The sequence below is a fragment of the Anser cygnoides genome, chromosome W (genome assembly GCF_040182565.1).
Source record: "Anser cygnoides isolate HZ-2024a breed goose chromosome W, Taihu_goose_T2T_genome, whole genome shotgun sequence".
Classification (NCBI taxonomy): domain Eukaryota; kingdom Metazoa; phylum Chordata; class Aves; order Anseriformes; family Anatidae; genus Anser; species Anser cygnoides.
In genome coordinates, this window is record NC_089911.1 from 5,933,857 (window position 1) to 5,959,252 (window position 25,396).

Genomic DNA, 25,396 nt, shown 5'->3' on the forward strand with positions numbered 1-25,396 from the left:
GGCAATTCAGACCCTCTCTTTGGATTTTTGTTTTCTTAAAATTGAGAGATTGCATACAGTCTGGAGACAAGTCAAAGGATATATGTTTATGTGTGTGTTGATGTTGTACATCAGCTTTTTCCCCTTTCTTAAATATGCTCTCACAAAGGTGCAAACAACATTGCTCACTGGCTCGGCTCTGGCCTGTGGCAGTTCCCTTTTGGAGCTGGCTGGAACTGGCTCTTATGTAACATGGGCCAGCTTCTAGACTCTTCTCACAGAGGCCACCCCTGCAGCCTCCCTGCTACCAAGCCCTTGCCACGTAAACCCAATACAATATATTTACACAAACACAGATCGCAGAATCATAGAATCATAGAATGGCTCAGGCTGGAAGGGACGAGAGCGATCGGCTCCAGGGCAGACGCGTTCTGCAGCGGAGCGGGGGATCGGGACAGGCAGGGCTTTTTTTTTCTGTCATCGAGGCCACTCGAGGGAGCCGCCAGAACCCGGCAGCCCTCGCGAGGGAGGCTGAGGAGGCGTAGGCAGAGCCAGCAGTGCCCCCTCCAGGGCCGTTCAAAAGCAGCCCCTAGGGAGCGCGAGCGACCAGGAGCGCGGCAAACAAGGCGGGCAAACAGGGCGTGGTGCGTCAGAAGGGCGTGGCACAGCAGTTTGCATGGCAGTTCGCGCAGGCAGGGTGAGCAGGGGGAGCAGAGCATTCCCCTCCGCCCATACGAACAACTCCTCTAACGGCTGTTGACCACTAGCTGGGCTGCAATGGTCTACACCAGGCAGACTGCTCTCTCTAGAAATTCTGTAACCACCCAGACTGACTGCCTGCTCAAAAATGCGGCAGTTCAGGACTCTGGATGCAGGGAGTTTCTGAGCCTGTTGCTGCCATCTGAAGGAGGCAGAGAGACTGTGTGTGTGAGGTGCGAGCAGGTGGATGACCTGGTCCGCCGGGTGTCAGAGCTCAGGGAGGAGGTGGAGTGGTTGAGGGCTATCAGGGAGTGTGAGCGGGAGATAGACTGGTGGAGTGACTCCCTGCAGGGCCTGAAGGAGAGGTACTGGGGTAAGACACCCCAAATGGGGGTGGACCCCCTGCCCTGTCGCTGTCGGGCAGAGGGAGGGGACCTAGGAGTTGAGGAGGAATGGAGACAGGTCCTGGCTTGACCTCGCAGGCGACACCCCCCCCCCTACCAGCCCCACCTTCCCAGGTGCCCTTACACAACAGGTTTGAAGCCCTGGAGCTTGAGAGACCGGTGGGTGAAGACGAGGTAGAAAGTCTACCCAGGAGGATACCTAGGGCGAGGAAGCCGACTCCACGCCTCAGGACTGCCTCCACCAAGAAAGATAGAAGGGTAATTGTTGTAGACGACTCCCTTCTCAGGGGAACAGAGGGCCCTATTTGTCGGCCTGACCCTACACATAGGGAAGTCTGCTGCCTCCCTGGGGCCAGGGTCAGGGATGCTACCAGAAAGCTTCCCAACCTTGTCCGCCCCTCTGACTACTATCCGCTTTTGATAGTCCAGGCTGGCAGTGACAATACTGAAGAGAGAAGCCTGAAGGCTATCAAACAGGACTTTAGGGGACTGGGACGGTTAGTGGATGGAGCGGGAGTGCAGGTGGTGTTTTCGTCTATCCCTGCAGTAGCAGGGAGGGGTACAGAGAGGACACGGAAAGCCCACCTGATTAACACGTGGCTCAGAGGGTGGTGCCAACACATGGGTAACAAACAAGAGGAACTGGAAGCCATCGTGCAGCAGGCAGGCTATGACTTGGTTGCCATCACGGAAACGTGGTGGGACCACTCTCATGACTGGAGTGCTGCGATGTCTGGCTATAGGCTCTTCAGAAGGGACAGGCAGCACAGAAGGGGTGGTGGCGTGGCTCTCTATATTAGAGAGTGTTTAGATGTTGTGGAACTTGAGGCTGGGACTGGTAAGGTTGAGTCCCTATGGGTTAGGATCAGCGGGAAGGCCAACAAGGAAAGCATCCTGGTGGGGGTCTGTTATAGACCGCCGAACCAGGATGAGGAGACGGATGAGGAGTTCTACAGGCAGCTGGCAGAAGCCGCGAAATCGTCAGCGCTTGTTCTCGTGGGGGACTTCAACTTCCCAGACATATCCTGGAAGCACAACACAGCCCAGAGAAAGCAGTCTAGGAGGTTCCTGGAGAGCGTGGAAGATAGCTTCCTGACACAGCTGGTCAGTGACCCTTCCAGGGGAGGTGCCCCACTTGACCTTCTGTTCACAAGAAGGTGGGAGATGTGGTGGTCGGGAGCTGTCTTGGGCAGAGTGACCACAAAATGGTAGAATTCTCTATTCTTGGCGAATCCAGGAAGGGGACCAGTAAAACCGCTGTCTTGGACTTCCGGAGGGCTGACTTTGAGCTGTTCAGGACACTGGTTGGCAGAGTCCCTTGGGAGGAGGTTCTGAAGGGCAGAGGAGTCCAGGAAGGCTGGGCACTCCTCAAGAAGGAAATCTTAATGGCTCAGGAGCGGTCTGTTCCCACGTGCCCAAAGACGAGCCAGCGCAGAGGAAGACCGGCCTGGCTGAACGGAGAGCTGTGGCTCAAGCTTAGGAGAAAAAAGAGGGTTTATGAGCTTTGGAAAAGAGGGCGGGCCACTCACGAGGACTATAAGGATGTTGCGAGGCTGTGCAGGGACAAAATTAGAAAGGCCAAAGCTCATCTGGAGCTCAATCTGGCTACTGCCGTTAAAGATAACAAAAAATGTTTTTATAAACACATTAACATGAAAAGGAGGACTAAGGAGAATCTCCATCCTTTACTGGATGCGGGGGGAAACTTAGTCACAAAAGATGAGGAAAAGGCTGAGGTGCTTAATGCCTTCTTTGCCTCAGTCTTTAGCATCAAAACCGGTTGTTCTCTGGATACCCAGTACCCTGAGCTGGTGGAAGGGGATGGGGAGCAGGATGTGGCCCTCACTATCCACGAGGAAATGGTTGGCGACCTGCTACAGCACTTGGATGTATGCAAGTCGATGGGGCAGGATGGGATCCAGCCGAGGGTACTGAGAGAACTGGTGGAGGAGCTGGCCAAGCCGCTTTCCATCATTTATCGGCAGTCCTGGCTATCAGGGGAGGTCCCAGTCGACTGGTGGCTAGCAAATGTGACGCCCATCTACAAGAAGGGCCAGAGGGTAGACCCGGGGAACTATAGGCCTGTTAGTTTGACGTCAGTGCCAGGGAAGCTCATGGAGCAGATTATCTTGAGTGTCATCACGCGGCACTTACAGGGCAACCAGGCGATCAGGCCCAGTCAGCATGGGTTTATGAAGGACAGGTCCTGCTTGACGAACCCGATCTCCTTCTATGACAAGGTGACCCACTTAGTGGATGAGGGAAAGGCTGTGGATGTGGCCTACCTTGACTTCAGTAAGGCTTTTGACACCATTTTCAACAGCATTCTCCTCAAGAAACTGGCTGCTCGTGGCTTGGACTGGCGTACGCTTTGTTGGGTTAAAAACGGGCTGGATGGCCGGGCCCAAAGAGTCATGGTGAATGGAGTCAAATCCAGTTGGAGGCCGGTCACTAGTGGAGTCCCCCAGGGCTCAGTACTGGGGCCAGTCCTCTTCAATATCTTTATCGATGGTCTGGATGAGGGGATTGAGTGCACCCTCAGTAAGTTTGCAGACGACACAAAGTTAGGTGCGTGTGTCGATCTGCTCGAGGGTAGGAAGGCTCTGCAGGAGGATCTGGGTAGGCTGGAGCGATGGGCTGAGGTCAACTGTATGAAGTTCAACAACGCCAAGTGCCGGGTCCTGCACCTGGGGCGTAACAACCCCAAGCAGCACTACAGGCTGGGAGATGAGTGGTTGGAAAGCTGCCTGGCAGAGAAGGACCTGGGAGTACTGGTTGATAGTTGGCTGAATATGAGCCAGCAGTGTGCTCAGGTGGCCAAGAAGGCCAACAACATCCTGGCTTGTATAAGAAGCAGCGTGGCCAGCAGGTCTAGGGAAGTGATTGTCCCCCTGTACTCGGCTCTGGTGAGGCCACACCTCGAGTATTGTGTTCAGTTTTGGGCCCCTTGCTACAAGAAGGACATCGAGGTGCTCGAGAGAGTCCAGAGAAGGGCAAAAAAGGTGGTGAGGGGTCTGGAGAACAAGTCTTACGAGGAGCGGCTGAGGGAGCTGGGGTTGTTTAGCCTGGAGAAGAGGAGGCTCAGGGGAGACCTTATCGCTCTCTATAGTTACCTTAAAGGAGGCTGTAGCGAGGTAGGGGTTGGTCTATTCTCCCACGTGCCTGGTCACAGGACGAGGGGGAATGGGCTAAAGTTGTGCCAGGGGAGGTTTAGGTTGGATATTAGGAAGAACTTCTTTACCGAAAGGGTTGTTAGGCATTGGAATGGACTGCCCAGGGAGGTGGTTGAGTCACCATCCCTGGAGGTCTTTAAGAGACATTTAGATGTAAAGCTTAGTGATATGGTTTAGTGGAGGACTTGTTAGTGTTAGGTCAGAGGTTGGACTGGGTGATCTTGGAGGTCTCTTCCAATGTGAATGATTCTGTGATTCTGTGTGACCTTAAAGATCATCTAACTCCAACCCCCCCTGCCACAGACAGGGATGCCACCTACTAGATCAGTTTGCCCAGGGCCCCATCCAGCCTGGCCTTGAACACCTCCAGGGATGGGGTATCCACAAATTCTCTGAGCAACCTGTTCCAGTGCCTCTCTACCCTTATAGTGAAGAATTTCCTCCTAATATCTGGCCTAAATCTATCCTCTTTTAGTTTAAGACCATTCCCCCTTGTCCTATAAATATCCACCCGAGTAAAGAGTCCTTCTCCATCTTTTTTATAAGACCCCTTTAAGTACTTAAAGGTCGCAATTAGGTCTCCCTGGAGCCTTCTCTTCTCCAGGCTGAAAATCCCCAGATCTCTCAGCCTTCTGTCACAGAAGTGCTCCAGTCCTCTGATCATCTCTGTAGCCCTCCTCTGTGTGAGAAACAAAGTTGTGTTTTTGCAGTAGAATATGTTTTTGCAGTGGAAAATTCCACTAACCTTGCATATTCAAAAGTGATTGCGCAGGCATAACAGTGGCATAACAGTGGGGAGTATGTTAAGCAGATCAGGGGACAGGGCAAGGTTCCACTGTCCCAAAATAAGGAGGGACAGTGCTAAGAAAAACAAGATGAGCAATGCGAAATAAGTAAAAACAAAAATCATGGGCCCTCTAGTCACAAGAGAAGGAAAAATAAGGAAAAGGAGAAATTAATGAACTGGTCAAATAAATTCATACATATATGGTATAGTAATAAGCGTAGAGTAGGTTGTGAACCTGTAGTACTCACCCAATGAGGAAATGGGAGGAATTAAGTGTCAGGTAATAGGGAATATAAGGTTATGATATACTTTTGCTGTGTGCTCCTGCTTGCAGGACGCCCGCCATTGCAATCGCGAATAAAAATGCTACTTCACTGAGATCCTTGCCTGAGCCTGTGTTATTGGTTACAATTTTTTTCTTACAATTTGAGGACTCATCTGGGATCCAGTCGCATTCTGGGGAGACCTGTTACCACTGCAGCAGGAAGGCATGCCCCACTGATTTCAGCGTTCCTGTGCATTGGTGACGGTGGTTCTGCAGAGAGCTGACAAAGGAACCAAGACTGGTGAAGAAGGCAGGATCAGTGAAGAATTAGGGAAGAAGGGAAGGTAGGCACTCCGGTTTTGAGAACTGAGTCAGTAACTCTGTGCACAGACCAAGGTAAGAAATATGGTTTGGATATGCCTTGGTGGTTGGGTAAGACTCTTGTGTGACGTGATTGAGACGTACTTTTGTACGAAGCGAATGTGGAGTCCCAATACACAGTTCCATAGCTCCGTGAGGGGTGTAGCCAGAGACGGACGAAGCGAGAGGTAGAAGGGAGAAAGGAAGAGTCCTGGGAAAGTGTGGTGTACGGTACCCCCTTGCATGGTAAAGTGCTTGGCAGTACACCAGGGAATCTGGTTAACCCATAGGTGTACAGTACCCAGTGCACGGTGAAGTGCTCAGCAGTACACCCCCGTTTACTAGAACTGGAACGTTAGTGTGTGGTACCCTGCAGGAAAAAAAAATCTGTAGCAACATGCTGACAAGGGCTAGGAAAAATGGGAAATAAGGGTTTCAGGGGACAGGGAGATATCCCTGGGGCAGGGCCTACCAACAGTCCTTCAGGAAGAATGATAAGAAATTGGAAAAAAAATCCCAAAATTAGAGGAAACGAAAAAAAGAAAATAATTATGATTAATTAGAACTGATATGTTCAAAAAGAAAGTGATTAGATACTGTGCATTAATCTGGACAAAGGAACCAATTAGTACAGCAGTATTTTGGCCAAAATATGGGTCTGATGAAAATTCAGGCTTTAAATTTAAATGTAAACAATAAGATTCCTTTTCTGGAGGAGGAGTCAAGTTACGCTGCTTGCTGGGTGCGGGGGGTAAGACAGTTTTTATTGAAAAAGGACCAGGACCAGCAGAAAGGGGAGTCAGAGGGAAGGACAGGTCAATGGGAACCCTTGGATAATTTAAGCCCTCCCTATAATCCTAATATTGCACTGGTGGCAGCAGCAGCTGCACCAGGAAGGGAGCCTGTTCCAGAGTGCAACCACCCTCTCAGTGAAGAACCTCTGCCTGATATCCAACCTGAACCTCCCCTGTCACAGCTTGACTCCATTCCCTCGGGTCCTATCACTGGTCACTAAAGAGAAGAGATCGGCACTTGTCCCGCCACTCCCCCTCGTGAGGAAGCTGTAGACTGCGATGAGGTCTCCCCTCAGCCTCCTCTTTTCCAGGCTGAACAGGCCCAGTGACTTCAGCCGCTCCTCGTATGTCTTCCCCTCTAGGCCCTTCACCATCTTCGTAGCCCTTCTCTGGACATTCTCCAACAGTTTCACACCCTTTTTGTACTGTGGTGCCCAGAACTGCACACAGTACTCGAGGTGAGGCTGCAGCAGCGCAGAGTAGAGTGGGACAATCACTTCCCTCGACCGACTAGCAATGCCGTGCTTGATGCATCCCAGGATACGGTTGGCACTCCAGGCTGCCAGGGCACACTGCTGGCTCATATTCGACCTGCTATCAACCAAAACCCCCAGATCCCTCTCTGTGAGGCTGCTCTCCAGTGTCTCTTCCCCCAGGTGCAGGACCCAGCACTGACACTTGTTAAACTTTATAAAAATTCACTTAAACTTCATAAATTTCATGGTGATTGCCCAGCTCGCCAATCTGTCCAGATCTCTCTGCAAGGCCTTTCCACCCTCAACAGAGTAAACAGCTGCTCTCAGTTTAGTATCATCAGCAAATTTGCTCAAAACACCTTCTAGTTCTACATCCAAATCATTTATGAAAACATTGAAGAGAACTGACCCTAAAATGGAGCCCTGGGGGACCCCAGTGGTGACTGGCCACCAGCCTGATGTAACCCCATTTACCATAACCCTTTGAGCCGTACCCGTTAGCCAATTGTTCACCCATCGTATGATGTATTTATCTAACTGTATGCTGGACTTTTTGTCCAGTAGGGTCGTATGAGAAACTGTATTGAAAGCTTTACTAAAATCCAAAAAGATCACATCAGCTGGCTTCCCTTGATCAACTAGATGGGTGATCTTATGATAAAAGGAAATCAAATTTGTTAAGCAGGACCTACCCCTCATGAACCCATGTTGTCTGGGACCTATGACTGCACTGTCCCCCAGGTGCGTTTCAATAATTCCCAGGATAATCTTCTCCATAATTTTACTAGGCACTGACATGAGACTGACAGGCCTGTAGTTACCAGGGTCTTCTGTGGGAGTATTGCCTTCGGGGTTGACAAGCCCCATGGTTGGTGATAACATCGGACTCTTAACGATGAGGCCATGAGGAATGTAAAGAAGTTAGAAGGAACAAAGATGGATGATTCAGGAGACGCCTTGCTGTCTCAAACTGCTTTTTCTCCAACTGTTAAGACATGGAAGTTGCTAAGTGTTTGCTGTTGCCGGGAAAAGTTGTTAACCAAAGAATAGTTAGTGGAAAAGCACCGCTGGTAGAGCTAATGGTATAAGAAGGGAGCCTGTCCTCAATAAAGAAGTTGAAGTTATTGATCCCTAAAGAACCCTGGTGTCCGTGTGGTCATTATGCCACTTCTTTCCTGTCCTTCTTGAAAACTGGCACAACATTTGCCAGCTTCCAGTCTACTGGGACCTCTCCAGATTTCCAAGACCGTTGAAAAATAATTGAGAGAGGTCCCGCGATGACGTCAGCCAGCTCTCTGAGCACCCTGGGATGAATCCCATCTGGACCCATGGACTTGTATAGATCCAGGTGGAGCAGCAAATCCCCCACAAGTTCAGGGTTGGCTGGGAGTTTATCATTCCCTCCGTCACGGTCCTCCAGCTCACGGCACCTGGGGTCCCAAAGTCCGTCATCAGTGTTGAAGACAGAGGCAAAGAAGGCATTAATCATCTCTGCTTTGCCTATGTCCTTGTTTGTGAGGTGACCATCCCAATCAAGTAGTGCACCAGTTTTCTCTGGTCCTCCTTTTTCTGTTCGCATATTTTAAAAAGCCCTTTTTATTCTCTCCCACAGTCCAGGCCAGCTTTAATTCTAATTGGGCTTTGGCCGCATGAATTTTCTCCCTACAAACACGAACAGCATTCCTGTATTCCTTCCATGTTGCCTGACCCTTCTTCCAGCAGCCATACACTTTCTCTTTCTGCCTAAGCTCCAGCAGAAGATCCCTGGTCAGCCAGGCCGGCCTTCTGCACCACCTGCTTGACTTCCAATATTTTGGAATCGCCTGATCCTGTGCTTTTAGGAGGCAGTGCTTAAAGACTGACCAGCACTGATGGACACCAACGCCTTCAAAAGCAGTTTCCCAAGGGACCTTGCTAACTAGTTCCCTGAGCAGCCTGAAGTCTGCTCTCCCCATATCCAGGGTTGAAGTTTCGGTGTCAGTTTTCCTCCTGTCACCAAAAATTTTAAACTCAACCACTTCATGGTCACTATGACCAAGAGAGCCACCAATTGCCATGTCTCCCACAAGACCCACTCTGTTTTCCAGAAACAGGTCTAGGAGGGCAACCTTCCTAGTTGGCTCCCTGTCCTGGTTTCAGTTAGGACAGAGTTAATTTTCCTCCTAGTAGCTGGTAGGGTGCTATGTTTTGGATTAGGATGAGAAGAGCGCTGATAACATGCTGATGTTTTAATTGTTGCAGAGCAGTGCTTACACCAAGCCAAGGACTTTTCAGCTTCTCGCTCTGTCCTGCCAGCGAGCAGGCTGGGGGTGCAGCAGGAGCTGGGAGGGGACAGACCCAGGACAGCTGACCCAAACTGGCCAAAGGGGTATTCCATACCATCTGACGTCATGCTAAACAATATATAGGGGTGGCTAGCTGGGGTGGGGTGGCCGGCTGCTTGTGTATTGGCAGGGCATCGGTCAGCGGGTGGTGAGCAATTGCATTGTGCATCACATCTTTCTTACACATTATTAATACTATTATCTTTCTTATTTTTATTATTATTGTTGTTATTATTATTTTTTATTTATTAGTGTGTTAAACTAAAATTGGTATAAGTATTGGACCTGCTTAATAGTTGCTAGTCACAGTGTTGATTGCCTTAATCTCAAGTCTGCTGTGCCTGTTTTCCAAATTGAGTTTTATAGCGCGTTACTTTCTGTATGTGCTCCCTGTTGCACTGTTTATCCTTTCCGGGCCCTGGTTTAAGATTGTTATGGTACTGTGCGGTGTAACAATGGCTTATGATATGATGAGATTTCTGGTCATGACTCTAACCTGGTATTTGTACTCAGCACTGTCGTCGACTCTATACTTTGGAAACCATATCTCAGAAACTATTAGCAATTACACCTATTGCCTGTTTTCGTCAGGGAGCCAATCTGTGAAGGGGACAGGGGAAGACATGTTTCCCTACCTGTTCACTCTCCCTTTCTCCTTCACCACCCTCTTATCCCCCGAGCTGGTTACGGTAGTTCTCCGAGATGTTGAATATCCTTGGGATACTCAGACCAGCATGTTCTTGCTGTTATGTCTCCTGAATACGCTTCAGGTTTTGTTTAAGGTTAAGCAACTACTTAGGAATCTCATCCGGAGATCTGTCCTGAGGCGGGATAGTTGCGAGTGGCAGGGAGTGTGGGAGGATATGGGCAGGTTTCTAGAGCAGTGGTCACCTCCAGTGTTTTGGACATTCACCCCTGAACAAATGCAAAATCCTAAAAAACTGGTAGAATGCTTGAAAAAAAGGTGTCATGACTCTGGAAGTTCCAAAGTGACACAAATGACTGTAGCGTGCTGGGGTCTGGCTTGTGCCTATTGAGCTGCAATCGATGCTACTATCAACCTAGTGACAGACCCTGCAGCCGCTACAGCTCCCGCAGCCGCACCAGTTCCAGCTCCTGCAGCCGTTCCAGTTCCAGCTCCTGCAGCCGCTCCAGCTCCTGCAGCTGTTCCAGTTCCAGCTCCTGCAGCTGTTCCAGTTCCAGCTCCCGCAGCCACTGCAGCCCCTGCAGCCGCTCCAGCTCCTGTGGCTGGGTCAGAGAAACGAGCTGTAGCAGTGCAAGTTGCCCCTGCAGAGGGTATTCCAACCCCTGTGGCAGACCCTTTGGTTGGGTCAGAGAAACGGGTTGTAGCAGTGCAAGTTGACCCCACAGAGGGTATTCCAACCCCTGTGGCAGACCCTGTGGCTGGGTTAGAAAAACGAGCTGTAGCAGTGCAAGTTGCCCCTGTAGACAAGGTGAAAAAATGGTATAGAGACTCAGGTCGTTTAGAACGCAGACAGTCTTCTGCTAGGTTTAGGTATAGAGTAGACGAGGCTGGGCCATCAAAGGTGCAGGAGACTGAAGATGAGGATGAGGATGTCGAAAAATCAACAGTAACTACCCGAACCCTATACCAGCATGAGCTACGAGATGTGCGAAAAGATTTTGGTCGCTGTATAGGTGAGCAGCTTGTCACCTGGCTGCTCCGGTGCTGGGACACCGGAGCCAACTGTGTGGAATTAGAGGGCAGGGAAGCCAGGCGGCTGGGATCCCTTGCTAGAGACGCAGGCATTGACAAAGCAATTGGAGATGGAGCAAGATCTCACAGCCTCTGGAGGCGTCTCCTGTCAGCTGTGCAGGAAAGGTATCCCTTCAAGGAAGAACTTGTATGTCTACCAGGCAAGTGGACCACCATGGAGAAGGGAATTCAGTACCTGAGGGAATTAGCCATGTGGGAGGTGATTTATGAGGACCTAGACAACGGACAAATATCCACAGATCCAGATGAAGTCCAGTGTACACGACCCATGTGGCGGAAGTTTGTACGGAGTGCACCATCATCATATGCCAGCTCATTGGCAATAATGGCCTGGAGAGAGGATGAGGAACCCACAGTGGATGAAGTGGCTAAACAACCCCGGCAGTACGAAGAAAGTCTCTCCTCTTCCCTACAGGCCTGCGTCTCGGCTGTGGAGAAACTCTCTGAAGAGGTCCACCAACTTAAAGAGAGTTTATTTTCCTCCCCACCTGTACAAACCAGTGTCTCAGCTATTAGGGGTAATCGTTCATCTGTGCAAGGAAGACAATATGGTGGGTACACACCCCGCGCCACCCTGTGGTTTTACCTATGTGACCATGGAGAGGACATGAGAAAATGGGATGGAAAATCTACTGCGACCCTAGAGGCACGGGTACGTAAGTTGCAAGGAAAAACAATCGCAAAAGGGGGGTTCTCTGAGAAAACTGCTGCTCCAATTTCCAGCGGGCAGTACCTCAGACGCAGTAATGAATATTATGATCAGGACTAGAGGGGCCCTGCCTGCAGCCAGGGGGAGGAAAGGGACAATCAGGTTTATTGGACTGTGTGGATTCGATGGCCTGGCACGTCAGACGCACAGAAGTATAAGGCTTTAGTAGACACCGGTGCACAATGTACTCTAATGCCATCAAGCTATAAAGGGCCAGAGCCCATCCGTATTTATGGTGTGACGGGGGGATCCCAGCAGTTAACTGTATTGGAGGCTGAAGTGAGTCTAATCGGAAATGAGTGGCAAAAGCACCGTATTGTGACTAGCCCGGATGCTCCATCCATCCTTGGCATAGACTCTCTCAGGAGAGGATATTTCAAGGACCCAAATGGGTTCCGCTGGGCTTTTGGCATAGCTGCCTTAGAGACAGAGGACGTTAAACAGTTGTCTACCTTGCCTGGTCTCTCAGAGGACCCTTCTGTTGTGGGGTTGCTGAGGGTTGAAGAACAGCAAGTGCCGATCGCTACCACAACTGTGCACCGGCGGCAATATCGCACCAACCGAGACTCCCTGAGTCCCATCCATAAGCTAATTCGTCAACTGGAGAGCCAAGGAGTGATCAGCAAGACTCATTCACCTTTTAGTAGTCCCATATGGCCAGTGCGAAAGTCTAATGGTGAGTGGAGACTAACAGTGGACTATCGTGGCCTGAACGAAGTCACGCCACCACTGAGTGCTGCAGTGCCGGACATGCTAGAACTCCAGTATGAACTGGAATCAAAGGCAGCCAAGTGGTATGCCACAATTGATATTGCTAATGCATTTTTCTCCATCCCTCTAGCAGCACAGTGCAGGCCACAGTTTGCTTTCACTTGGAGGGGAGTCCAACATACTTGGAATCGGCTGCCCCAGGGGTGGAAACACAGCCCTACCATTTGCCATGGACTGATCCAGTCTGCACTGGAGCAGGGGGAAGCTCCTGAACACCTGCAGTACATCGATGACATCATGGTGTGGGGTGACACTGCAGAGGAAGTTTTCGAGAAAGGGAAGAAAATAGTCCAAATCCTTCTGAAGGCCGGTTTTGCCATAAAACAGAATAAAGTTAAAGGACCTGCACGAGAGATCCAGTTTTTAGGAATAAAATGGCAAGATGGACGTCGTCAGATCCCAATGGATGTGATCAACAAAATAACAGCTATGTCTCCACCAACTAGCAAAAAAGAAACACAAACTTTCCTAGGTGTCGTGGGGTTTTGGAGAATGCATATTCCAAATTACAGTCTGATTATAAACCTGCTCTACCAAGTAACCTGTAAGAAGAATGATTTCAAATGGGGCCCTGAGCAATGACAAGCCTTTGAACAAATTAAGCAGGAAATAGTTCATGCAGTAGCCCTTGGGCCAGTCCGAGCAGGTCCAGATGTAAAGAACGTGCTCTACACTGCAGCCGGGGAGAATGGCCCCACCTGGAGCCTCTGGCAGAAAGAGCCTGGGGAAACTCGAGGTCGACCCCTAGGGTTTTGGAGTCAGGGATACAGACAATCTGAGGCCTGCTACACTCCAACCGAAAAGGAGATATTGGCAGCATATGAAGGAGTTCGATCTGCTTCGGAAGTGGTCGGTACTGAAGCGCAGCTCCTCCTGGCACCCCGACTGCCGGTACTAGGCTGGATGTTCAAAGGAAGGGTCCCCTGTACACATCATGCAACTGATGCTACATGGAGCAAGTGGGTTGCACTGATTACTCAGCGGGCTCGAATAGGAAACCCCAGTCGCCCAGGAATCTTGGAAGTGATTATGGACTGGCCAGAAGGCAAATATTTTGGAATATCACCAGAGGAGGAGGTGGTCCGTGCTGAAGAAGCCCCACTGTACAACAAGCTACCAGAACACGAGAAGCAATATGCCCTGTTCACTGATGGGTCCTGTTGTATTGTGGGAAAGCATTGGAGATGGAAGGCTGCTGTATGGAGTCCTACAGGACGTGTTGCAGAAGCTGCTGAGGGAGAAGGTGAATCGAGTCAGTTTGCAGAAGTGAAAGCCATTCAGCTGGCTTTATATATTGCTGAACGAGAAAAGTGGCCAGTTCTCTATCTCTATACTGATTCATGGATAGTAACAAATGCCCTGTGGGGGTGGTTACAGCAATGGCAGCAGAACAACTGGGAGCGCAGGGGCAAACCCATCTGGGCTGCTGCATTGTGGCAAGATATTGCTGCCCGGGTAGAGAACCTGGGTGTAAAGGTACGCCATGTAGATGCTCACGTGCCCACGAATCGGGCTACTGAAGAACATCAAAACAACCAGCAGGTGGATCAGGCTGCTAAGATTGAAGTGGCTCAGGTGGACCTGGACTGGCAACATAAAGGTGAATTATTTATAGCCCGATGGGCCCATGACACCTCAGGCCATCAAGGTAGAGATGCAACCTACAGATGGGCTCGTGATCGAGGGGTGGACCTGACCATGGACACTATAGCACAGGTTATTCCTGATTGTGAAACGTGCTGCAATCAAGCAAGCCAAATGGTCAAAGACTCTTTGGTATGGAGGACGATGGCTGAAATATAAATATGAAGAGGCCTGGCAGATTGATTACATCACACTCCCTCAAACCCGCAACGGCAAGCGCCACATACTTACAAAGGTGGAAGCAACCACCGGATGGCTGGAAACATATCCTGTGCCCCATGCCACCGCCCGGAACACTATCCTGGGCCTTGAAAAGCAAGTCCTATGGCGACATGGCACCCCAGAGAGAATTGAGTCAGACAGTGGGACTCATTTCCGAAACAACCTTACAGACACTTGGGCCAAAGAACATGGTATTGAGTGGGTGTATCACATCCCCTATCATGCACCAGCCTCCGGGAAAGTTGAACGATACAGTGGATTGTTAAAGCCTACACTGAAGGCAATGATTGCTGGGCCATTCAAAAATTGGGATACACATTTGGCAAACGCAACCTGGTTAGTCAATACTAGGGGATCTGCCAACCGAGCTGGACCTGCCCAATCAAACCTGTTACGCACTGTAGAAGGGGATAAAGTTCCTGTAGTGCACGTAAGAAACATGCTGGGGAAGACAGTCTGGGCTATTCCTGCCTCAGGAAAAGGCAAACCCGTTCGTGGGATTGCTTTTGCTCAGGGACCTGGATGCACTTGGTGGGTAATGCAAAAGAATGGGGAGGTCCGGTGTGTCCCTCAAGGGAATTTAATACTGGGTGAGAATAGCCCATGAGTTGAATTGTAGTGTGTTAATTATTATATAATACTGTATGTCATCACTACCATGATTGCTATATACCATAGATGAAAATGGTGATTAATTAGAATGTATTGGAAAGGGTGTAACCTGAGCATGACATAAATGGCATGGAATAAGGGGTGGATATCTGTCCTGGTTCCACTTAGGACAGAGTTAATTTTCCTCCTAGTAGCTGGTAGGGTGCTATGTTTTGGATTAGGATGAGAAGAGCACTGATAACATGCTGTTGTTTTAATTGTTGCAGAGCAGTGCTTACACCAAGCCAAGGACTTTTCAGCTTCTCGCTCTGTCCTGCCAGCGAGCAGGCTAGGGGTGCAGCAGGAGCTGGGAGGGGACAGACCCAGGACAGCTGACCCAAACTGGCCAAAGGGGTATTCCATACCATCTGACGTCATGCTAAACAATATATAGGGGTGGCTAGCCGGGGTGGGGGTGCCGGCTGCTCGGGGATAGGCTGGGCATCGGTCTACGGGTGGTGAGCAATTGCATTGTGCATCACTTGTTTCATACACATTATTATTATTGTTAATACTATTATTATTATTATTATTATTGTTGTTATTATTATATTCCTGTCTTAATAAACTGTCTTTATCTCAACTCACAGGCTTCACTTTCCCATTTATTTCCCCCATCCCAGAGAGGGAGGGGGGAGGGTGAGCGATCGGCTGTGTGGTGTTTAGCTGCCATCCGGGTTAAACCACAACGCTCCCTTAGCACCTGCACCAACAAGTTATCATTGAGGTGCTTTAGGAACCTCCTGGACCTTCTTGTGTTGGCCGTGTGATATTCCCAGTTATCGTCTGGCAAGGTGAAGTCCCCCATAAGGACAAGGGTAGTTGGTCTCGAGCTCTCTCTTAGTTCTTCAAAGAATAATTCATTGGTGTCATCATCCTGGCCGGGTGGTCTGTAATAGACTCCCACGATGACATCCCCTTTGTTTGTTTGTCCCTTAATCCTTACCCAGAGGCTCTCAATTTTGCCGTCGCCAACTTCAAGCTCCACACAGTCCAGCCCCTCCTTTACATACAGTGACAACTCCCCACCTCGCCTGCCCTACTCGTCCCTCCTGAAGAGCCTGTAACCATCTATTGTAACACACCAGTCACAGGACTCATCCCACCGGATTTCACTTATGCCAATGTTATCGTAGCTCTGGGACTGGGCCAAGACTTCTAGCTCCTCTAGCTTCTTCCTCATGCTGAGTGCATTGGTGTAGAAGCACTTCAAATGCGCCTCATTGCACGCAGCACCTTGTGGAGCAGACCAAAGGACCTCGCTAGCACACTAGTCCCTCTGATTCTAGCGCGCCATCCCATAGCTTATCACTGGCAGGCCTGGTTTTATCCCTTTCCCCCTTCGACTCTGGTTTAATGCCCTATCGATCAGCCCCGCTAACTCCTGGGCAAAAATCCTTTTCCCCCTCCGAGAGAGGCGCATCCCCTCTGGTGCTAGCAGGCCCGGTGTCGCATAGACCTTCCCATGATCAACAAACCCAAAATTCTGCCGGTTGCACCAGTCCCGAAGCCACGTGTTAATGTGATGAGTCTGCTTGTCAGCCTCGATTCCCCCCTATCGGAAGGACAGAGGCAAACACAACCTGTGCCCCTGATCCTTTAAGTAGTCGCCCCAAAGCCCTAAAGTCCCTTTTGATTGCCCTTGGACTTCTCCTTGCTCCTTCATCATTACCAGCTTGAAAAAACAGTAACGGGTAGTAGTCAGAGGGCCGTACCAGGTGAGTGACTTTTCTAGCTATGTCTCCTACTCGAGCCCCAGACTTCCCTGTGGGTTGGGTCCGGATGGCAAATCGGGCCCTCTGTCCCTTTCAGAAGGGAGTCCCCTATGACGATAACCCTTCTTTCTTTCTTGATAGAAGATGTAGTGATGCAGGGGGGGAGGGGGGGGGGCGGTAGGCTGCTTTGCCTTAGGCACCCCTTTCAACCGGGACGGGCGTTCGTCTACATCATCATTAACACTGACCCTACAGAAGGTGTGCACTCTAGGCTCTCGCAAGAATTAGAACAAGGTAGAAGAGATTGAGAATTTCCCCTTCCCTGATACTAACAGTACTAACACTCCTATTTATCCACTTAGGGAGGTCCCAGAGGGGCAAGGACAAATAGGTTATGTGAACTGCCCCCTCTTACCAACAGAGAGGTTAGGAGTTTTAAAAAGGAAACGAAGTGTTCAACTGAGGACCCTGTAGGAATAGGAGAACAGTCGTATCAATTTCTAAGGCCTAATCTGTATTCCTGGTGGGGAAATGATGTCAGTCTTGAATATGTTATTCACTGGAGAAGAATGTTTAAGAGGGGAATGATTAGGCTATGCAAGAATGTGAGAGAACCAACCACCCCCCAGGACCAGGATTAATTCCGACAGAGCAGAAATATCTGCTTATCCAACTGGGATAATAACAACTCACAACACAGAAATCATATGAGAGACTTGGGGTCAGAATGAGAAAGTACTCGGGGATGAATCCTGAGGACCTAGTAGTGCAAGGGCTCTTGAAAGTTCATTTTGTGACTAAAGCCTGGCTGGATACACAGAAAAAGATCCAGAAGGTGGGAGGATGGAGTGAACAGTCACTGGAGACCCTCCTGCAGGAGGCCCAGAAGGTGTATGTCAGGAGGGGAGATGAGAAGGAAAAGCAGAGAGCGAAACTAATGGTATTCACAGTGGACCAGGTAGTGAGGCAGAGGTTTGGAGACAGAGGAAGAAAACTTTCAGGGGAGTTGGGCCCAGGATCAAGGGAGAGGAAGAGAGATGAAGGAATGGCAGGCAAGGAAAGCTACCTGGGTTGCAGCCTAAATCCTAGGAGGGACAGGCTTTGAGAAGATGTTTTCAGTGCGGCCGGGCCAGCCATTTCATATAGGATTATGTGGGGTGGAAGAAGGAGAAGAAATTATTTGCAGTTATAAATTCAGAATAGGGGAGTCAGGGCTTCTCAGAAAGCTAGTCCCACTGAGAGCACTTGATAAATGCAAAGGGCTCAAGGGTTGAGATAAGGACAGGGAAATCACTCTACAATTATCGTCACAGACAAAACAGACAGCATAGGGAGATTAGTAAAATTTATTATCTATTGCTGACAGGCTGAAGCAGTGAGAAACAAAGAAACAAGCTGGGGGCACCTTCCCTCACCCCACTCTCTTCCACCTCCTCCCTGCCCTGAGCGATACGAGGCGGGGGGACGGGGAGTAGGGGCTCTGTTTGGTCCGTGGTGCTTCATTTGTTCTGCTCCTTCACGGTCACTCTCTCCCCTGCTCTGGCGTGGGGTCCATCCCACAGGGTGCTGTCCCTCCAGGGCTGGTCCTGTGTGGGTTTCTCCACGGGCAGCAGCTCTTCAGGAGCTGCTCCAGGTGTAGGTCCGTGCTGTGGAGTCCATCCGTTGGGAGCGGGCTGCTTGGGACCCCCATGGGTGGCAGCTTCCTTCCAGATCACCTGCTCCTGCATGGGCTCCTCTCCACGGGCTACAGATCCAGCCTGGAATCTGCTCCAGCAGGGGTCTTCCACAGGCCGCAGCCTCCTTCGGGGCAGGTCCATCTGCTCCACCGTGGGTTCCTCCATGGGCTGCAGCATGGAAATCTGCTCCTCCATGGTACACCATGGGCTGCAGGGGGACAACCTGCTCCACCATGGTCCTCTCCACAGGCCTCAGGGGAACTTCAGCTCTGGCACCTGGAGCACCTCTCCCCCTCCTTCTTCACTGACCTTGGTGTCTGCAAGGCTCTTTCTCACTCCTCACTCTCCCAGCTGCTGTTGAGCAGCAGTTTTTTTTTTTTTTTTTCTTTTTCCCCTTTCTTAAATATGTTCTCACAGAGGTGCAAACAACATCACTTACTGGCTCAGCTCTGGGCAGCAGTGTCCCCCTTTGGAGCTGGCTGAAACGGGCCCTTATCTAACATGGGGCAGCTTTGGGATTCTTCTCACAGAAGCCACCCCTGTAACCCCCCTGCTACCAAAACCTTGCCACGTAAAACCACTACATGAGGATATGAAGAACCAAAGCCCAGGTCTCCCTGAGTCCCACCTATGCAGAATCAACAGGACTTCAATTAATCCTCTAGTGGAGAGAGGAAAGGCGTTTCACAGTTTCACGAGGTGGTTTATCCCTTGGTAAGGGATGAGTAAATTAGAAAAGGCTACTGTGAATATCTAAGCCATAACTGAATTAGATAATAACACTCTAAATGTGATCTGGGCACAGCAAGAGGAGGTGACAAGTCTGTCAAAGATAATATTCCAGAATCTAATGTACTGGATTTATTACTGGCCTTGCAAGGAGAGGTTTGCACTATAATTAATGCCAGTTGCTGTATGTATGTAGACCAAATGGGGTGAATTGAGAATGATCTCAAAAATATTTGGGAGAAAATCATAATCTTACATGAGGTGGTCGAAGACTTCCTGGAGATTTAGAGACATGGCAGGTGACCTATTCACTGTAAACACCAGTGATAGGACATGTGGGAATGGTGTTAAGCTGAGGCGGGGGAAGTTTAGGCTGGACATCAGGAAGAGGTTCTTCACCGAGAGGGTGGTCGCACACTGGAACAGGCTCCCCAGTGAAGTAGTCACTGCACCAAGCCTGTCTGAATTTAAAAAGCGATTGGACTGTGCACTTAGTCACATGGTCTAAACTTTGGGCAGACCTGTGCGGTGCCAAGAGTTGGACTTGATGATCCTTATGGGTTCCTTCCAACTCGGGATATTCTATGATTCTATTATTCTATGATTCATGACATTTGGGAAAAATTGACCTCGTGGTTGCCTGGATGGCATTGGTTCAAGCAGCTATTTGTTAGTATTCTAGTATTAATGGCATTGTGTATCTGTCATCCCCCATGACATCTGAAGAAGAATATTGCACCCTAGTGTTGGAAAAACTCAAGAGTGGGGGATGTGAAGAGGTACAGAAACAACAGTAGGAAAGAAGACGGGGGAATGGTGACAAATTTGTGTTTTTGCAGTGGAAAATTCCACTAACCTTGCATATTCAAAAGTGATTGTGCAGGCATGACAGTGGCATAGCAGTGGGGAGTATGTTAAGCAGATAAGGGGAAGGTCCCACTGTCCCAAAATAAGGAGGATAGCTAAGAAAAATAAGACAAGCAGTGCAAAATCAGTAAACACAAAAATCACAGGCTCTCTAGTAATGAGAGAAGAAGGAAAAATAAAGAAAAGGAGAAATTAAAGGTTGGTAAAATAAAATTGTACATATATGGTATAGTAATGAGCGTTGAGTAGTTTGTGAACCTATAGTACTCAGCCAATGAGGAAACAGGGGAGGAATTAAGTGTTGGGTAGTAGGGAATATAAGTTTATGATATACTTCTGCTGTGTGCTCCTGCTTGCAGGATTCCCGCCACTGCAATCACGAATAAAAATGCTACTTTACTGAGATCCTCACCTGAGCCTGTGTTATTGGCTGCAGATTGTTTCTCACAGAGGCCAGAAAGCCAACTATATCCTGGCTTGCCTCAAAAGAAGCGTGGCCCATCAGGTTGATGGAGGTGATTCTCCCTCTGTACTCTGCTCTTGTGAGACCTCACCTGGAATACTGTGTACAGTTCTGGGGCCCCCAGCACAAGAAGGACAAGGAAGTATTAGAACAAGTCCAGAGGAAGGCCAGGAACATGATCAGAGGGCGGGAGTACCTATCCTATGAAGACAGGCTGAAGGAGTTGGAGTTGTTCAGCCTGGAGAAGAGAAGGATCCAGGCTTAGAGCAGCCTTCCAATACCGAAAAAAGGGCCTACAGAAATGCTGGAGACGTAGTCTTTGTCAGGGAGTTGTAGTGGGTTTATGTGGCAAGGTTTTGGTAGGATAAGGAAGGACAAGGTAGGACAAGGAAGAATGGTTATAAACTAAAAAAGGGGAGGTTTAGATTAGATATTCGGAATAAATTCTTTACTCAGGGTGGTGAGGCACTGGAACAGGTTGCCCAGAAAAGTTGTGAATGCCCCATCCCTGGAAGTGTTCAAGGCCAGGTTGGATGGGTCTTTGAGCAACCTGGTCTAGTGGAAGGTGTCCCTGCCCCTAGCAGGGGGATTGGAACTAGATGATCTTTAAGGTCCGTTCCAATCCAAACCATTCTATGATTCTATGATTCTATGAATTGTGTGTGCACAAAATATGGGAGCTCAATAGCAGATATCGCTGTTCAGTTGTGTATGCGAGTGCATACAAATATTGTTTTTCTACATGTAGTGAGATCAATGCTTTACTTTTAGCAATGAAGAACATCTGTTGTTGGAAGCATAGCTTGTACCTAGCAGAAATGGTGTCCTGGCTTCTGGGAGTAAATCAAGGTTTGCAAAAGTTGCTGTCATTGCAGTATCTGAACTCTTAAATGCTAGGAGATTTCATTGTGATTAATAATTAATGAATGTCATGGTATAAACAATTTTCAAAATACACAGATGGGTCACAGCCAATTGCATATAAGACTGTAAACACATGGTAAGAATTCCTCTTCCTTTTGGCACTATGAGGGTAAGACTGTCAGCCCAGAGTTGCCATGGGCAACACCTGTGTGCTCTGAATTGCTGCCACAGAGGAAAGGCACAGAAAGGCAGAATGGGGGAGCCTCGTCCTTCTCTCAGGAACAGTGACTGGCCACAGTTCAAATTTGGCATCTTTGGGCCTGAACTGTGCAACTGGACAGATGCTTCCAGTCCCTGTGGGTTCTGCAGGAAAACACAGACTCTGTCCTGAGCTCAGGAACTGTCCTTACACACCGAAGCAAAATCAGGGACTCAAACTATTGCAGATCTTTCAGTGGCCTCAGGACACTATGATCCAGCACCTTGAAAGTATAAATGTTCCTCAGTTCCTTGGTAGATTTGTAATCATGCTCCTCTTGTGCATGGTACATATCCTGTAGCATACATCACGTGTGAAACAAAGGTATAGGTTGCTTATCTGAGGAGTGAAAGGAAAAATATTTCTTCCAGTTCCCCTGCACTCATGCTAGATTATCTGGTGAATTAGGGCAGGATTTTACCCTAAATCAAGTATAACAAATTCCAAACTGCTGTTTTGCTAAAATAAAGTTAGGTGTACTTATTTTATACTAATCTTCATAAGAGCAACAGGATGCTTAGGAGACAAAGAGAAGGAAAGTTTCTCTCCTTTGCCAGCCTTCCTGTGTGCAACAAGAATAACTAAGAACACAAGAACAGTCACGCTAGTCCAGCCAAAAGACCATCCAGTGCCCTGCCTCTGACAGTGGCCTAAAGTATGTGCCTGAGGAATCATGTAAGTATGGAGCAAGCACATACTGACATTTTTCCAGAATACCTCTTAGCTTTGCAGACAAAAACTTCATGATCCAGAGGTGGTCTTTGTGCTTAATAACTGTATCACTCAAACTCACAGCTGCTGGGGAGTGGGCAGGGAACAGACCCTGTGCCACTGACCTGGCTCACAACCTGCTCTCTTCTTACACTCAAAGGACCCTTGGGGTGTACTGTACCCATGGCAGATTGCATTAATTCTTTCGATGGCAACAGAATAACCTGTATTAATGTTTGTTTGAAACATGTAGGGAAATGTCAGTGCAAGAGGAGCTGCAATGCAAAAGCTTCAGACACCATGAGAAGCAGTTATATCACCTGAGGTAATTTTCCTCCTAGTAGCTGGTAGGGTACTGTGTTTTGGAATTAAGATGAGATAACACGCTGATTTTAATTGTTGCAGAGCAGTGCTTACACTAAGCCAAGGACTTTTCAGCTTCTCGCTCTGTCCTGCCACTGAGCAGGTTGGGAATGCACCAGGAGCTGGGAGGGGACAGAACCAGGACAGCTGACCCAAAATGGCCAAAGGGATATTCCATACCATATGGCATCATGCTGAACAATTAATATGGGGTGGCTGGCCAGGGTGGGGGGACCATTGTTTGGGGATAGGCTGGGCATCGCTCAGTGGGTTGTGAGCAATTGCATTGTGCATCACTTGACTTAGTAGTAGTAGTAGTACTATTATCATTATTATTATTATTTTCCTTTCTTTTCTGTCCTAATAAACTGTCTCTATCTCAACCCACAAGCATTCATTTTATTTTTTTTTTCTGATTCTCTCCCCCATCCTACTGTTGGGGTGGGGGGGGGAGGGTGAGCGAACAGCTGTGTGGTGCTTAGCTGCTGGCCTGCTTAAACCACAACACCTGCCTAGTTGACAAGCTGGCACTCAGAAGCATGGAAAGAGGGAAATGTAGCAGGTGAGACTATATACTGCTCTCCGAAGTGACTGAAAGCTTTGATAGCTCATGGGAAACGCCCAAGATGATGGCACTAGACAGAAATAGTTCACGGTAGCTGCAAAAAAAGAAGCTGACTGCGTTTTAATTTGATCCAAGTTGCTACAGTACAAGAGATATTCAACAAATGAACAACTGGATCAGAGCCAGCTAAAGACTTAAAACCTGGGCTGCTTTTAGAGTATACTTCACATGTCATGGGAAAAGGATGGATAACAGTGGAGCTCTACAGATTACAGAAGAAAACTTAAGAGGACATTAAAATGGTCCTCTCCAAATATATTAAAGGAAGCCAAGATAGTTTGGTTCAGACAATAGCATGGAAAAGGGAATATTTCTGTGAGGGTGTAGTGGGTTTACATGGCAAGGTTTTGGTAGCGGGGATCCATAGGGGTAGCTTCTGTGAGAAGAATCCAGAAGCTGCCCCATGTTAGATAAGGGCCCCGCTGCTGGCCAGAGCCGAGCCAATAAGTGACTGTCCTGGTTTCAGCTAGGCTAGAGTTAATTTTCCTCCTAGTAGCTGGTAGGGTGCTATGTTTTGGATTAGGATGAGAAGAGCGCTGATAACATGCTGATGTTTTAATTGTTGCAGAGCAGTGTTTACACCAGGCCAAGGACTTTTCAGCTTCTCGCTCTGTCCTGCCAGGTGCAGCAGGAGCTGGGAGGGGACAGACCCAGGACAGCTGACCCAAAGTGGCCAAAGGGGTATTCCATACCATCTGACGTCATGCTAAACAATATATAGGGGTGGCTGGCTGGGGTGGGGGGGCCAGCTGCTCGCGGATAGGCTGGGCATCGGTCAGCGGGTGGTGAGCAATTGCACTGTGCATCACTTGTTTTGTACACATTATTAGTAGTAGTACTATTATTATTATTTTTTTCCTGTCCTAATAAACTGTCTCTATCTCATCCCACAGGTTTCATTTTCCTGTTTCTCTCCCTCATCCCAGAGAGGGAGGGAGGAGGGGGAGCGAAAGGCTTTGTGGTGCTTAGCTGCTGGCCAGGTTAAACCACAACAGTGACGTTGTTTGTACCTCTGTGAGAGCATACTTAAGAAAGGAAAGAAAAAAAAAAAAACCTGTTGGGGAACAGCAGCTGGGAGAGAGAGAGGATTGAGAAACAGCCTTGCAGATACCAAGGTCAGTGAAGAAGGAGGGGGAGAGGTGCTCCAGGCACTGGAGCAGAAGTCTCCTGCAGCCTGTGGTGAGGACCGTGGTGAAGCAGGATGTCCCCCTGCAGCTCATGGAGTACCACGGTGGAGAAGGGTTCCACACTGCAGCCCATGGAGGAGACCACAGTGGAGCAGGTGGACCTGCCCTGAAGGAGGCTGCGGCCTGTGGAGGACCCTCGCCTGAGCAGATTTCGGGCCAGACCTGTAGCTCGTGGAGAGGAGACCACGCAGGAGCAGGTGACCTGACAGGAGCTTCTGCCCATGGGGGACTCTGGCAGCCCTGTGTGTGCCCTGGTGGCCAAGAAGGCCAATGGGATCCTGGCATGCATTAAAAGGAGTGTGGCCAGCAGGTCAAGGGAGGTGATCCTCCCCCTCTACTCTGCCCTGGTCAGGCCTCACCTGGAGTACTGTGTCCAGTTCTGGGCTCCCCACTACAAAAAAGACAGGAATCTCCTGGAAAGAGTCCAGCGGAGGGCCACAAAGATGATACGGGGCCTGGAGCATCTTCCCTATGAGGAAAGGTCTGTTCAGCCTTGAGAAAAGAAGACTGAGAGGGGAATCTCATCAATGTTTATAAATACCTGAGGTGTGGGAGGCAATGGGATTTGGCCAACCTCTTTTCAGTGGTTTGTGGGAACAGGACAAGGGGCAATGGCCACAAAATTGAGCACAGGAAGTTCCGCACCAACGTGCAAAAGAACTTCTTCATGGTGAGGGTGACGGAGCACTGGAACAGGCTGCCCAGGGAGGTTGTGGAGTCTCCTTCTCTGGAGATATTCAAGGCCCGTCTGGACGCCTACCTGGGCAGCCTGCTCTAAGGACCCTGCTTTGGCAGGGGGGTTGGACCCGATGATCTCCTGAGGTCCCTTCCAACCCCTACAATTCTGTGATTCTGTGATTCTGTGACCCAGGTTGGAGCAGTGTGCTCCTGATGGATGGACCCCGTGGTACGGACCCATATCTGGAACAGTTCTTGAAGAG